A 16394-nucleotide genomic window follows, 5' to 3' on the forward strand; every position below is an offset into this window, starting at 1 on the left:
TTGTATTAAAAGATTAGAATCCGAGGACTAGGGTTGTAGTGAAGAACCCTTGGGCATACATATAAATCAAAATAATTTCTATAGGAAAGGGTTTCCATGATTTTGTTACCCATTGATGCAGCTTAGCTATCCTAGGCCATAGATTGTTGAATCTGCATATCAATTCCATTTTGGAGTAATGCTCAACCTACTCTATAATTTTACTACCCAGTTCCAAGAGCAGAAGCTTCTTTGCTGCTTTTGGCATCCAACCACAAACTCCTTTCTTTTTGCTTAGTGATTCAACAGAAGAGAAATGCTTTGCATCTTTTGGAGCAACAAACATTATAGGTCAACCATTTCCTTTCTTACCACCACAACTTCTAAATAAGCTTGTACGAATCTTTTTTTTTGGGCTGAGGTTCATCCAAAGAATTGTCCGCACTCTTCTTTTTGTGTGCTATTTAAGTGATGCTTCACTCCCCTCTTGGGAGCCCATCTTGGGACACTTGTAAAACTCATAGAGAGGAGGCTTCCTTGATTGGTGAAACTTCACCATCAACTACCCACACATAAGTGTGTGCGTGTGCAACACACCCACCTACCTGCTGACACATAGGCACACACACACAAAGGCCAAGATTTTTGAATGGTTGTTGGACATTGAAGTTATAGTTTTGGCAATTGAGGAACCTTGAAGAGAAGAAGTGTCTAATATTTTATGGTGAAATTGTTGATATTCACAAGTGATGAAACAAGCACTGCAATAATTTTGAAACTTTTGAGGTAAATTGATTTTCGTGTCTTTGTAGAAAATGGTGACTTCATTATAAATGGGAAAAGCCTTGTTCATGTTTTAGATTCCTTATTTTTGGTCGTATCTTTGACTATTCCGATTGTAGAGGGTTTGTTTGAAATATACATGAATTTAAACAAAGGAGGAGAATAGACATATTCCAAGACAAATATTTTTTGTTAGGAAAGATGGAGGTGAAACTTGTATCCTAGTCTTGTACCCCTCCTAAAATGGAACCCCACAATTATAAATGTTTAAAATACTAAATAGAAATATATCACATGATTAAGATATAATTATAATGTCATCATTAATATGTCTATGATAAGTATTCAACTATATCCCTACCCTAATGAGCAAATAAAATCATTGAACACTATCGACTCAACAAACTTACTAGAAATGATCGAATGCTAGCAAACAACACCTTGATTAGGCCATAAGACCATCACAAGTAATCCTAGATGTTACGAAAAATGAAGTCAACATTGAGTAATCACAATCATGTTTTTCTTAAATTAATAATTATATCATATTTATATGTATATATGAAATAGTCTATAATCTAAATATGAAATTATTTTCATATTGCTTGATTTCCTAAATTTAAATAACAAAAGAAATAATAATAACGATTCCCCCTTTGCGTCAGGGCCCCCCATGTGAAATATGGTGGTGGTTCCCTTAGACTCACGACATGTACACATACACGTCACCCCAACACATAAAGCAAGATATACCATGGAGAACTTGACAATTTGGCTAAGGTGATGTATCAGAGTTGTCATTTATGGCAACATATAGTCTATTTTGAGATGACAAAATACAAGGATAAGTTTAATGTATAGAAACTAAAAACATTGTCTTAGTCTAGTGAAGGGAAACAAAGTACATTAGACTTATTTTGTTTGGCACAACTCATTGGACACACATGAGCTTATACACTCTTATTGGAAGGTAGTACGAAGTATATAGAACATGTAGGTAAAAGCTCTTAAGATTTTGTTATGTATCGAAGGAGTTACAGTGGATTTACTAAGTAAAGTTTGACAAGACAAAACACAAGAAACTTTGGTATATTAGCATTTTGGTTAAGGTATTGTTTTGGTTTACGTGACAATGATGTGATGACATCCTAGATGTTAACCCACACGTGGCAAAAGATTATTTAGTTTTTTTAGCAAAGTATCAAGCAACAAGGTCGACAGGATGAAAAGTTTTGGTATAAAGGCATAACATTTTGTTTAGTAATGTGTGGCATTGTATTATATTGATATGTTTGCATGCTCACTTTATGTGATCAACATATATGTGAAATTGATGCTAGTAAAAAGCAAACCTATTGTATGATAAGTTTTGATGATGCAAGAGCATCCTAGGGAGTCACAATCCTATATGCAGGGGCTTGGGGCTCAAATTTGTGGAGTTATGGTTTGTGCGGTTGGGGATGTGTTTGAGACATATTGGACAACCTTGTCCTAAGTGCGCATGATGATTGGAATAAATGTTTTGGCGTTAGGGCCGTTTTGGTGACTTCTCGTCATGTGTTCTTCATTTACTGGTAGACTTTGGAGATTGTGTTCGCGAGATTCGATCCGAGGGAGTTGGCGTGTTTGCCCTTGGATTTGGATAGTTGGATGGCACGTGGACTTATGCCTGACGACGCTTATTCCTATGTGGGCTTTAGAGTTAGTTATGCATTGTAAACTTGGGGCCTATCCTAATTATTTACTTATTTCATGTATATAATGTTTGTACTGAAGCCGACTTGTGGGTTAAGGATGTATTTAATGAGTGTTTATTTAATGTCTATTATGCTAGACTGACTTGTGGCTTGGTTTAGTATAAGTAGATAGCCTTGTGGAGTCGAGTGATTATTCATCCAACATGGACAAAGCAGAGAGTAGTTGAGAGAGCAAAGTTTGTTACCAGAGCTAGTAGCCGTGGCTTGGGAAACAAGGAGGTTGCTTGGTCTCTTGCGAGCACAAGTTTAGATTCTTCTTGGAGTTCTCTACTAGATTGTGGATTTGGACTAGCAAGGATTTGGATCTTGTGAGGTTTTGCAAAACTGTAGAGTGAAAATATCACTCAAGTTTCATAGATACAAAGATATGCTAATCACACAGAATGGTTCAATTGATACATATGAAGTAAAACCTAGCACATACCATTCATACCACATTACCAGTAGGCAAGGAAATGATTTCTTTATTAATACAAAAAACAAACATGAGTACATTATCAATGTTCCAGACATTTATAAAAGGGTCGCTTGGAAACCAACCGACACATTTCCTCACCACCCAACTACCCAACCTGACTAGCTCTAACAAGTACTAAACATAATAGTTACTTTATTCTGACTACATCTATCCCCCCAAAAAAAGAAGTTGTCTTCTAGATGACTGTAGAACATGAAACCAACAAAAACAACTTTGACTTCAAGAGGAAGGATGGGAGGACATCCCTTTGCTCGGAGTTCCCCGTAGCCATTGCAGGTCTCGCTCAGCTATCTTCTACTTTGTCCAAATGCCCTGCAATACCCGTAATGCGTCCATCTTTTTAGCTTCTGTGGCAACAACCTTGCTCTCCAATTCAACTTTTTCTTTGTTCCAGGCTTTCTGCATAGCAACTTTCTTCGTTGCCCACTGCTGTTGAAGACTCTTTCTTTCTAGCCCCCAAACTTTAGCTAGGTTTTTTTCCTTTTGAAGTTTCAAAATGGTTCCCTGAAAGGCAACCTCCATTGTTGTCAGTGCCTCTAAGAGAGGTGATTGTTCCTGTCCCATGGAAATGATAGAGCTGCCCATCAATGTAGTAGCCATGTCCTCCTTTGAATAGCCACCCTGTTCTAGTAGTCCTCAATTTGTGTGGCAGTCAATTTGTATAAAGGCGGCTAACACCTTTGCTGCGGTGGTGATGGTTTCCAGATTCTAAGCCCTGGCCTACTGCACGATCCTCCTAGTAGAATACTCCATGGCCTGAAGCTCAGTGAGAAATAGTTTGGCCTCTGGTGGTTCCCCACACTCACTTTGTATCTCAACTTGCTCCTTAGCAGCTGTCTCTATGGGTGAAGACACTATGCCTTCCTTCTCGAGTAACTTGTCCATGATATTTGTCTTGACCACATCCATGCCAACCGCTACCATCATGCTGCCTTGAGTGTCAGGTTTCCCTTTTTTCTCCCCTCCTATTGGCTGTACCACAAGAGAAATCAAATGGACTATTTTTGGGCCAAGAGGTGTTTGTAACCTCACTTTATGGGCACACTTTGTTTGGCACCTCAACTCTATGACTTTAGTATGGGAGGGTTGTTCCGGAAAGATAAGTGACCATCTTCGGAACTGATATTTTGGAAGCCCCCCATGTCGAAATTTGTTGCCTACCACTTGTTCCTTCCTTGACTCCTACTTGATTTGGATTGGAATTATTTGTTGCCTCAATTTCGTGAGGATCACTAGGCAATTTCTGGTAAGGTTCAGGAGGTTCTGCTACTCCTAGTGGATGTGGCCCCCCTATCAATGGTAAAAATGTCACTGCTTGTGGAGTCCCCTTTAGATGACTCAGGTGGATCTCTGCTTCCTATGAGTCCAAGGAGGATGAACCCAAATCGCTTCCTTCCTCTCCTGAACTGAACTTTCTTCATCCTCCTCTTCTGCTTCTTTGATCACGACTGTTTGTTTCAATTTCTTTTTCTTGGATTCACCTCCATTATGGGATCCTATGGTATCCATATGGAGCCAGTATGTCATAGCCGACTTGTAGGGCTCCACCCTATTAGCCAGTACTAGAATTCCTTGGTGGTTACTGCGCACTTGAGTGCGTACCACTTCTAAGAACAAAGCCACTGTATGATGAGGCATATAAACGGCTTTGTGTTTTAGTTCCATGAATTCTCGAAGTCTATTTGAAAGAAATTTAGCCCAGTTATATATCTACCCTTTATACAATCCCTCCATTGCAGGTAACATCCAAAGCGCAATGTCGAAATTGCGGTTACCTACATCGATCTTGTTTTTAACCAAATCTACAACACAACACCATTCATTGTTTTCTATGAAAATTTTCTTCAGACCCCTACTGTTCTTCAAGATTCCTTCCCATTCCAAACTTGTGAGATCTTTCCTACACATTAATTTCAATCATTTCTTCTTGTCTTCTACTATCATAGAAGTTTTTTCCACTTCTTGCCCTCTGTTAGGAATTCTGAAAACCTTACTTATTTCTTCTATTGAATAAAAAATCGTCAACTGTTGCTAGAAATGCTATACTATAGATTTATGACATGATTTCTCATAACCTGTAATTAAATTCCGCAATATAGGCTCGAATTCTTTTTATTCAAAAATTGGCATAAAAATTATTGTCTACCTCTGCCATGCATAGTGCCTTTTTCAGGGGATGATATACTTCTGTTTTCTCCCACCAAGCCTTGCACTCACTTCCCATCACACTTTTAAATGTAATATTCTCAGCAGTGATTGTGATTTTCTGTGTCGTCTGTTCTTTACCTTTTGTCATCTTCCTTATTTCCTTTTTGGCTTCCAGTGCCACAGGTTTCTTATTTTCAGATTCGATAATGTTTCCTTTGCTCATATTCCTATACTTAATTTCACCATTGTGCATTGATGAGTCAATTCCCAGATCTCTTGAACTGTTCGTCTTTGCCACCTGTACCAACAATCCTTCTAAAGTAATTGCCTGTAGCCAACCTTTACTTCCACGTGTAGTACAACAGGCTATACGAAATTCGGTATGGATGCTTCTCCTCTTACCTGTGTATCCCCTCGTACTTGTGCAACTATCTTATGTCCTTCCTCTTCTGCTCTTTGTACAAATTTCTCACGTACTCTAAGGGACGCTTCTTTTTGTTGTACGCAGTCACCTCCTGTAGACCACTACTGTACAGACATATACGTTTACCATACAGGATTGCTTCCCATGCATCCCTGCAGTATAGATGCTCATACAAATGTCAATCTTTGTTCTCGTGCAGTGGTAGTTGGTTGCTGTACGAATGAGAATAGCTGTCATACAGATGGAAATGGCTGCTGTACGAATGGAAATGTTTGCCATACAAATGGAAATGTCTCTTTATGTACTGCATTTCTTTGTACCTTGTTTTTCTGTATGTTGTTCTTTGTGGTCTGGAACTGACCTTGTACAACCACTCTTCTCCCTTATATGAATGTCTGTATGAATATATCCTCAACAACTCCTTCCACCCTTCCTTCGTGTACATATATCCATACGGCTAGCTAAGCTTCCTGTCCTCCTTCTCTATCAATTATTGTGATGTTTTGTGACTCTTTATAAGGACTCAGTTTAATTTCTCCTTCTTGGTTACTTCCACTTTTTGCTTTTCATACTTTTTCCTCTTCTGTTTTTATAGAATAGCTACTTGCCAAGTTATTCCTTTTCTCATATGCTTTTAGCTTAGACCCATTTACTAGGTCTATGATAGGTTTGTTATCCAAAGTAGATAACTTTATTGCTCCATTCTCCTTTATTTCTAATTTTTAAAATGGTCCTAGCCATGGGACTTTAAATTTTCCTGGTTTGATTTCATTTTTCCCATTGTAGCTTAATACCAATTACCCTTGTTTAAAATCCATTTTCTTTAAATGCTTGTCATGCCAAATTTTTCGCCTTTGTTGGGCCACCTTTGTACTCCATTGGGCAAATGTCCTGTTTTCATCCAATTTGAGTAAAGTACATAATCTTTCCTTGAGGCTCTCCTCATCCTCCAATCTGTTTTTGACTATCACCCGTAAGCTTGGTATTGCATGTTCCATTGGTACCACGACCTCTTGTTTGTACATACGGGAAAAGGGAGTATGTTCAATAATGGCCTTATACGCAATCTTGTATGCCCAGACTGCTTCTGGGATTTGTTCTTCGCAATCCTACCCTTCTACTCCACAAGTTTTATATAGGATTGCCATTATTACTTTATTTGTGGCCTTTGCTTGGCCATTTTCTCTTGGATAATAAGGATTGGAGAATGAATGAAATTTTTTATACTGACTTGTCATTCTCCTGATGGTATGATTGACAAAATGTACCCCTCGGTCACTTGTTAGCTAGAGTGGAATCCTGAATTTGGTGACTATTTGTTCATACAAAAATTTGGCTGTGCTGAGAGTTGTGTTGTTTAGAATAACCTGCACTTTGGTCCATTTCGTTAAGTACTCTGTTGCCACCATTATGTACTTACATTGACGACTTTTGCTTACTAGTAAGGGTCCTACAAAATCTAGTGCCCACCGCTCAAATAATTCTTGTGGTTTGGATGGAAATAATGGCATGAAGTCTCTTTTGAGTGGTCTTCCTGCTCTTTGACAATTGTCGCAACTCAATACCCATTTCCTAGCATCTGCGAATAATGTCGACCACCATAGTCCTCCCAGTAGTACCTTCCTCGCTGTAGTATCTGGTCCCATATGACCTCCCGCCATTCCTTCATGGGCCTCACTTAGAACCCTTGGAATTTCTTCCTGCATTACACATCTCCTTAGTATTCCTTTTGGGCCCATTTTGTACAATAATCCTTCAATTAGCTGGACTGTGCTACTTTTTAAGGCAATTTTTCTCCTTTCTGCTGTAGGCATTTCCTTTGGAAAGGTTGTTGTTGATAAGTAGTGTCTAGTTTTTTTGTACCATTGAGGTAACATAGCAATCTGAAATAAATGTGCATTTGGAAAATCCACGCATACCCCACTACCCAAAGCTTCCCCTGACTTGATCCTTGACAACTGATCAACAATCACATGAGATTTTCCCAGCTTCGCTATAATTTTAAATGTAAATTATTGTAGTAGAATTAGCCATCTACTTACTCTCCCTTGAATCACTAGTTTATTTACTAAGTACATTAGTGCTTGATGGTCAACAAAAATTGTAAAGTGTGTAGCTAGCAAGTAATGTCTAAATTTTTGCACTGCATACACCATACCTAATGCTTCTTGCTCTATGTATTGTAGTTACGCTTTGCTTTAGATATGAGCCTGCTTGCAAAATATACAGGATGATCCAACCCTTCCTTCCTTGTTTGTGCCAAAGGAGCACCTATTGCATAATTGGAGGCATCCACAGGGACACAAAATTCTTTGTCCCAATCAGGATATGCGAGAATAGGGGCCCCGACTAATCTTTTCTTTAGTTCTTGGAAGACTTCTTCCTGCTCTTCCTTCCACCCAAACCGCTCACCTTTTCTGGATAATCTTTCTAGTGGCATTGATACTTTGGCAAATCCTATTATAAATCTTCTATAGTATCCTACATGACCCAGAAATGACTTGATACTTGTTACATTGGATGACGCTTCCATCTCCAAAATCACCTTGATCTTATCAAGTTTTGTCTTCAATCCTTCTTTGCACACAATATGCCCAAGCTGTCTCCCGTGTGGAATCATGAACCTGCATTTTTTTGGATTGAGACCTAATCTTGCTCTTCGACATTTCTCCATGCATTCTCCAAGGATTTTGAGGTGTTGCTCCTACCCTCTGTAAATCGACCAGTCATGTAAGAATGCTTTGAAATTCCTCATAGACATTCCATTGAAGATATGTGGTATGACCCTCTGGAATGTGGTTGGTGCATTGCATAGACCAAAGGACATCCTATTATAGACATATACCCCGTCTTCAACCACAAATGTAGTTTTTAACTTATCTTCTTCTGCAATGCTAATCTGATTATATCTTGAAAATTCATCCATGAAGGAATACATCTCATGACAGGCTACCTCCTCCAAAATACTATTAGTAAACAAAATGGGAAATGGGTGTTTTATTGTTATTGTGTTCAAACATTTGAAATCTACATATATATCCGAATTTGAGCGACATCCTTCTTGAGTGATATGACTATAGGATATACCCATTCACTCGTTTGTACTTTGAATACTATCCTTGCTTCTAACATCTTTGTGATTTCTTCCCTGACCCTTTCTACATAGTTTTTTTTCATTCTATAAGGCCTTTTCCATATTGGTCTTGATCCGAGTACCAATGGAATCTGATGGACACACAGTTCTAGAGGTACTCCTTTCAAGTTTTTGTACGTCCAAGCAAAGACATCCTTATACTCCAAGAAGATTCTAAGGGCTGTCACTTTCAATATTGGGTCCCAATCATCTCCTATCCATATTTCTTTAGGTTGATCTTCTTCTCCGAGATTTAATGCCTAAAGCTTGGCCTCTTTGTATTCAACCATTTTTTTAGAAATATGTGCATTTGTCTTGTTGAGAGTTGCCATCCCTTCCTTATACTTTGTGTACCCTTTCGGGTATTGTTCCTTCGACTCAGATTCTCATACTTCCAACATATTACGTTCCGCATGGAAAAATTCATACTGTCCTATCTGCTAGTGAAATAATCCATTAAGGGAACTTGGGTCGTCTTTTGAGCATTCCCCTAATCTAAGGACTCCTTCCTCATCTGGTTCCATTCCTCCATAGTCTTCTCCTTCTAAGTTTGATGCCAGGTCCTGGCTTACTAACTGGTTCTTGAGGTTTATGATGTACTTTCTTCCTTCCGACTCAATAGATAAGTGTCTCGCTTCTAGTTATGGGTAACTTTTGCTGCAACCAACCATCCCCTTCCTAGTAGAGCATCGTATCCTTTCTTCTCTAGGGTGATAAGCACAAAATCAAGACAAAATTGTTGCATACCAACTATGACTTTTTGTCCCATCAACGTTCCTAGACTCTTGATTCCATGTTGGTTCGCTCCCACTAGTTGAAATGTGGAAGGCCATAGTGTAGGTTTCCCTATTTCCTTCTATGTTTCCTCTGTTAAGACATTTACACTTGAACCTCCATCCACAATAGTATTTGAGAGTTTGCATCCTAGTATCTCCATCTCTACTACCACTGGTGTTCTCCCCATCCCTATGGTGAACAATGTATTGTCTTTTGTGTGTACTTCTCCCTCCTTTTCTTTCTTTGGGGTTATCCCTTTCAAGATTTCCCCCTGTGTTAGTGCTACTTGCAGTTGGGGTAATGTTTCTAATAAATCACCTATTTTCACTGGGATAGCAGTTTCCAGGACTTGCCGCACAATATTCGTTACACCCCTATTTGAAGCAGGCTTCTCCAGCTATATCTTTCCTTCCTCTCTCATGCTATCTTGAATGCGTTTCTTTGTTTCTTGAAATCTTTCGGTTTCTGTAGTAACATCCATATAGGTTATTTTTCTAGCTTGCATCCTGGTGACTTCAAGAATCTCACCTTCTAGATCATCAATGTCTAGCATAGTTACTCCTGTTTATCTCGAGCAATTTGCATCCTCGTGGTTGCCTGTCTCACACCATTTCAAGAACATCCCTCCATTTTGTCCTCCTCCGCTTTGACAATCTTGTGCAAAGTGTTCCTATTCCTTAGATCTCCTACATTTAATCATCGACCTCCCTTTGGAATCATACTGGAGTGGCTGTTGTGGTGTGTTGTTATTGCTATTATTGTTACTTCCTATCCTGTCGTTTCTGTATCCTCCTGGTGAGGCTTCCGTATTTGTGTTCTTCGGCGGAGTGGGGAGAGGTGTGGATTGCGCCCCCTGGGTCAGGAATACTTGGGCCTCCTTGTTTTCAAATTATAGGGGCAATCTTTAATTTCATGCCCCAATACTTGACAAATCTCACAAAATGCTTTCTTCAGGCATGCTCCTTTAGTATGGCCTTCTTTTTCACCCTCAGTACACCAAAGTTCTCTCCCTTCTTTCTTTTTTTCCTTACTCCCTACCACTTCCTTCATCAAACGCCTTAGGTTTTTTCTCAGGGCTTGAATGGTTTTGGATTCTTCTTCGCTCTCCTCCAAGCTTTCACTTGAACTTCCATGCTTTCTTGGCTTAGAAGTTTTACTCTCGTTCTCTATGTCCATGGCACGGGTACATGCATCTGCAGAGGTTGATGGTAGGACTATCTTCACGTTTCTCCTGAGAGATGGTGTTAATCCTTCGATGAACCATCGTTTCTTTAGTCTATCTACTGGCTTGTTATCTAGTTTTCTTATCAGCTCTTTCATTCTTTTGCTATAAGCTTTGACAGATTCACTTTTCCCTTGTCTTGTGTTATAGATCTCCATTACTATTTCATCGTCATCTCTTAGGAGTCTGAATTCTTCTTTGAAGATTGTGCGGATGTTATTCGATGTGTTTTTTTTTGCTGCCTCCAAATTCATATACCAATCAATGGCAATACCCCTTAATGTGGTCGGGAAGGCTTTTAACCGTTCTGCCACGTCATTTTGTCCATTTGCTTGCCATATTGTTATACATGTTTTATAGTGGTGATTAGGGCCCTTCGAACCATCCCTTATGAACCTTGGTAATTTTCGTTTGTCTATTGCCATTATGTGAACACCTCCCTATGGAACACTTCTCGATGAAACACTTCCTCCCGATGGAACACTCCCTCCCGACTAGAAGTTCATTCTCAAGGAGGAACTATTGAAAGTATCCCCTTCTTGACTTTACTCCTGTCGAAAGTCTCTTCCTGCCACTGTCTCTGAATTTTTGTATTGCAACTTCCTTGTTGGTGTCTCAGAGATGACCAAATTTGCTATACCTTCAATTGTATGCTTGATCAACCCTTCTTGGATTCTCGTAGAATCCTGTTGTCCTCCTTTCTAGTTACGACATCTCTCTTGCTATTGCTCGAGATGTAGTATTGTCAAGGCGACTTCTTCCTTAGTTTCTTCTCCCTATGCCCGCCTGGGATATATATAGGAATTAGGGGCATGAATTGTTGTAATGTTTGCTTCCCTTTTTGGAATCTTTACGTTCTTCGCACTCCCTCATCCTCCTTTCTGCAAATTGTTGTAGTACTTGTATCCTCCTTTCCCTTTGTGTCTCAACTCTTTCCTCTTCCACTCATAACAAATTTCGTGCTAACAAGTGAGGGATCTCTCCCAGGAGATCGTACACTACTAGTGGCTTCGAAAGTTCGTTGCGTACCGTACCTTCAGGGACCGTTCTCTCACAAGCTTCCCTCTGTACGTATTGATCGATCACAACTTCCTAGGCCGTTACTAGATCACGCATCAACTGATCTTCCCTGGTTATTTCCTGGTCTTCCCTGTCACTATTTGTTACTTGGGTGAGCAGTACAAAGGGCCTTCCCATTACTCCATCTTGCTGACCTCCAGGTTCGAACTTAGGTAGCGGTGCCAAAAGTGTAGAGTGAAAATATCACTCAAGTTTCACAGATACAAAGATATGCTAATCACACGGAATGGTTCAATTGATACATATGAAGTAAAACCTAACACATACCATTCATACCACAATACCAGTAGGAAAGGAAATGATTTCTTTATTAATACCAAAAACCAACATGAGTACATTATCAATGTTCCAGACATTTATAGAAGGGTCGGTTAGTTGGTAACCAACCAATGCATTTCCTCACTACCTAACTGCCCAGCCCAACTAGCTTTAACAAGTACTAAACATAATAGTTACTTTATTCCAACTACAAAAGCTATTGTAATTGCTTATGCATTTGGCCATTACTCGGAAGGCCTTATAGCTAGACATGTTGGATGTAAATATTATGATTCTATTATGAGAATTGGTGTTATTTTGGGTCTAAATCTCCGTGTTATTGTTTATATTCCGCTATGTGGTTAATTGCTGGGGGTTAGAACATCTCCTTTGGGGATTCTCTTGATATTAGAGCCTAGTTTGATATGAGTGGTTGACCTTGTTAGAGCAAAGGTTGGATTTGGTTGATCTTGTGGATTTCTTGCTTTGGGTTTACAAAGATATTGGAAGATGCCTTTGAGAATATTGGACCCTAGGGCGATTGATGATCTCTATTGTTACATCCCAAAATTTTTATTTTGTTTTAAATAATCTTATAGTTGTTGCAATGGTTAGTTAAAACTCACAGATGTCATGATCTTGTGAAATGGAATTATGGTTAACCATTTTTTTGATTCATGTGAAAATGGCTTGTTAGATGTTCATTCTTATTTGAATTGAAAATGAATGTTAATATTTTAATATAAATGTTAGTGGTGGTTAGCCATTGTGACACGTATAAGTTACTATTTTTTTTTTGTTTTTTTTGTTTTCGATATTTTGATTTAAAATGAAAGAACATGTTATTATTGTGGAAATATGCATTTTGGTTGTAGGAGCAGACAAGGAGGGAGAGAAGCATTGTTAAACGAGATTCAAGGAATGGGGCACCAAAACAAAAAAGGGTCCATCAATCAATTATCAGGTTTGAGCTCTAACTACCTTGATGCATGATTTAACGACTAGACAATACAAAATGTACCTTGGACAAGCATGAGCTACCTAGTCAGTTTTTAAAACAAGTAAACATTTAATTGACTATAGAGGAGAGAGATGTTACCTTCTTTTGATTTTGTTGTGACATTAAGTTGTCTACAATATGTGAATCTATTTATTGACATGATGGTATTTTAACAATAATATGTAATGAACCACATGATTTAAATTACACACACATATGTATATATACATAGGCATAGGTGTACGTATAAAGATAGGTGACATCAAATAACATGATGACAATATATAAATATGTCTTGTATATGGATCAACCTTGAGTTACTACAATTATTTGTCTCTCATCAAGTTCATAATGTATAGATATTGCCACCACCTTATCGGTCACGATTTTCCTTTATAAATTTATTCTAAAGATGCATGTGGAGTTACTTTTGCTCAATTATGCCTCACGACTTCCCTTTCTTATAATGGAGGGAGTGTACAGTTTATATGAAAGCATTCCTCTACCAATGGTTTTTATATATTTGCACCTGTCTTTTCATAATCTTAGTAAATCTGAATTTGGGCAGAGGTACATACGCTGCATTTGTTTTTACCATTCTTCTTGTTGCTTATGTGGCACTGCTAAGACATCATTCTTCTGCATTTTCTCACTGTCAAACTTCATGGAAGTCTACATTTTCTCATGTTCTGTAAGTAAGGAAGCTTAAGACTGAGTCCTGGGTGACATTGCTGTGATCACCATGTGAGAATCATATTTTAGGTCATGCCACCCTTTACCAATGCTATGTTTTTAGATGCATTATGTCCATTTTTCCTTTTCATATTTATCAATGTTATGAATGCTCATACTAATATCATGAATTTAGGACCCATGGATCTAGAACACTAGTATTATTCAAAGGCATGATTAATCAGATTGAGTGAGCTATGCTATTTCTTTTCACGCTCGATTTCACATATTGGACGATGCATGTCATACAGACTCGATCAACTATCCTTTATTTGTTTTTGCTTAACAATCATTGCCAAGTGTGTAATAAATATATATGTACATAGAGCTTGTCCTAATATTACTCGAGAGGTCTTCCTAATACAGTGGTGTAGTCCATATACCATTGAGATAAGAAATAGACCTGAGAAGAGAATTCTTGGTTACAATAACAAAGATGCAAATGTATATACTAAAACCTCGCAGGATACACCCCTTACGTGGTTGGTCAAGTACAAATGGGTGTGGAGAGTTACCACTGTAAGGACAACTTAAATGTTAGATCAAGAACAATTAACAAACCAACACTTTGTTTGTTGGGTCAACTCATGATCATTCAAAAGTGTGTATGTTCTGGTTGCCAAGTCGAGTGGTGGGTGATCGGGCTTATACACTACCCTTCTAAATCCTTGGCCAAGGTAGGTTGGATGCATGCTTGCCATATTTGATCACTAGAGGTCTTGGTGTTAGCTGATAGAGGGGAGGTTGATGGATGATATCCACTACTTTTTTTGTTGCTTAGCCGACACTCTTTAACATATAGATGCTCGGATGACTAGACCATGGTGCCTGAAGCCTAACCCCGGGGTAGGACGGGCCTTTCTTGTTATAGATTGTGTGGGGGATAAGTTAAGGTCCATGGTTGGGGTATTAAGCCTATGCTAATGCTTCTCCTCTTCTCCAAATGCCAAGGCTGGCACAACACATTATCAGATATTGACACTTGTGTATGGTTTCTTATCTTACTTCCATGTTATTCCTTGAAGTGTATTTAATTATAATTGATGTAGTATCAAATGAGTATGCTAGATATAGTTATGGAAGTTATATTAGTTTCTTTTCATGTAACTTGAAAAGGATTGTTTTTTAACTTCTAATTACTTTCCTTGTACATTGATATAAGTTGTAACAAATATAATTGCCTTATGTCATTTAGTTATGAAAGATAGATTTATCTTTAGAATTGATTTCTCTTCCTAGTATATGAAAAATGGTATATTATATCTATGATGCTGTAGAGACCAGGATTTCAGAGAAGGTGAGAGTAGATTTCAGATATGAGATGGAGCTTATGAAGAATGAGATCATGAGAGCTATGGCTAGTGTACGGATATGCAGAAGCTCCTGAAGACTTTAAGTTGTTGGATCTAGTGGTGAAGACATAATTGATCGCATGGAGAGACCTATGCAAGATGGGGCTAGTTGATTGGATAGATCTGGATCCTAGTTGAAGTTGAAGCACAAGATTGATGTTTCTAATTTCTCAGGTATTTTGAACCCTAACGACCTTATTGATTGGATTGGTGAATTAGAAGACTACTTTGAGTTAGAGGATATTGGAGATTCGCTCAAAGTGAAGCTAAGTTGAAAGGACATGCTGCTTTATGGTGGAAATAATTGCAGTGAGATACAAAAGAGGAAGGTGAAATGAAGATCACTAGATGGAGATTGATGGTTACAAAATTGAAGGCTAAGTTCATTCTTGCTGATTATGAACTTGAGTTGTTTAAGAAATTGCAAAATGTGAAGCATAAGGATTTGATTGTGAATGATTATATTGAAGAGTTTTACAAGCTAACTATTTGGTTTGGACATAGAGAATTGTCTAAAGAATTGTAAGTTTAAAGTATAGAAACTTTGAAGATTGTTTAAGTTTGGTGAACGGAAACAAAGTACAATCAACTTATTTTGTTTAGCATAGCTCACTAGGGACACATGAGCTTATGCACAATTATAGGAAGGTAGAACAAAGTATATACAACATGTGGGTAAAAAATCTTAAGATTTTGTTATGTACAAAATGAGTTATGGCGGATTTACTAAGTACAATTTGACGAGACAAAACAAAATTTTTTTTGGTATATTAGGATTTTGGTTAAGGAATTATTTTGGCTTACCAAAACAATGAAGTCAGAGTGTTGGGACGACATCCTACATGTTAACCCACATGAGGCAAAATATTATTTAATCTATTTAGCAAAGTATCAAGCATCAAGGCCAACATGATGAAAAGTTTTGGTATAAAGGCATAACATTTTGTTTAGTAATGTGTGACATTGTATTATATCGATATGTTTGCATGTGCACTTTATGTAATCAACATATATGCGAAATTGATGCTAGTACAAATCAAACTTATTGTATGATCAGTTTTGAAGAAAGAACTACGAAGGTAGATCATATATTCAAGATATCAACACTGTATAAGATTTTTGTATCCATCTCTAGTGATAGTGTTGTAAAGTTGTATATGCATGTTTGATCAGTGGGCTTATGTTGCACTCTTTTGTATTATATTACCAACTCCTAACAAGGTTAAGGCTTCTAACAAGGACACATACACTATACATATATAATAGATTCC

At 38.0% G+C, this 16394-nt stretch overlaps 1 protein-coding gene across 2 annotated transcripts in view; it reads left to right on the top strand.

Annotated features, from left to right (window-relative positions):
* LOC149559548 (uncharacterized) overlaps window positions 1-13349 on the top strand; it is an 83258-nt gene extending 69909 nt beyond the window's left edge. Inside the window, exon 8 of one of the 2 annotated variants that reach the window (XM_089833438.1) lies at window positions 12915-13349. The gene's annotated coding sequence lies outside the window, so the exon portion shown is untranslated. The remainder of the gene's footprint in view (window positions 1-12914) is intronic. The other variant, XM_089833439.1, reaches the window with a different exon arrangement.
* Window positions 13350-16394: the final 3045 nt, after the last annotated feature.

The sequence above is a fragment of the Cupressus sempervirens genome, chromosome 5 (genome assembly GCF_028749045.1).
Source record: "Cupressus sempervirens isolate cs-2001-9-10 chromosome 5, ASM2874904v1, whole genome shotgun sequence".
In the NCBI taxonomy this organism is placed as follows: domain Eukaryota; kingdom Viridiplantae; phylum Streptophyta; class Pinopsida; order Cupressales; family Cupressaceae; genus Cupressus; species Cupressus sempervirens.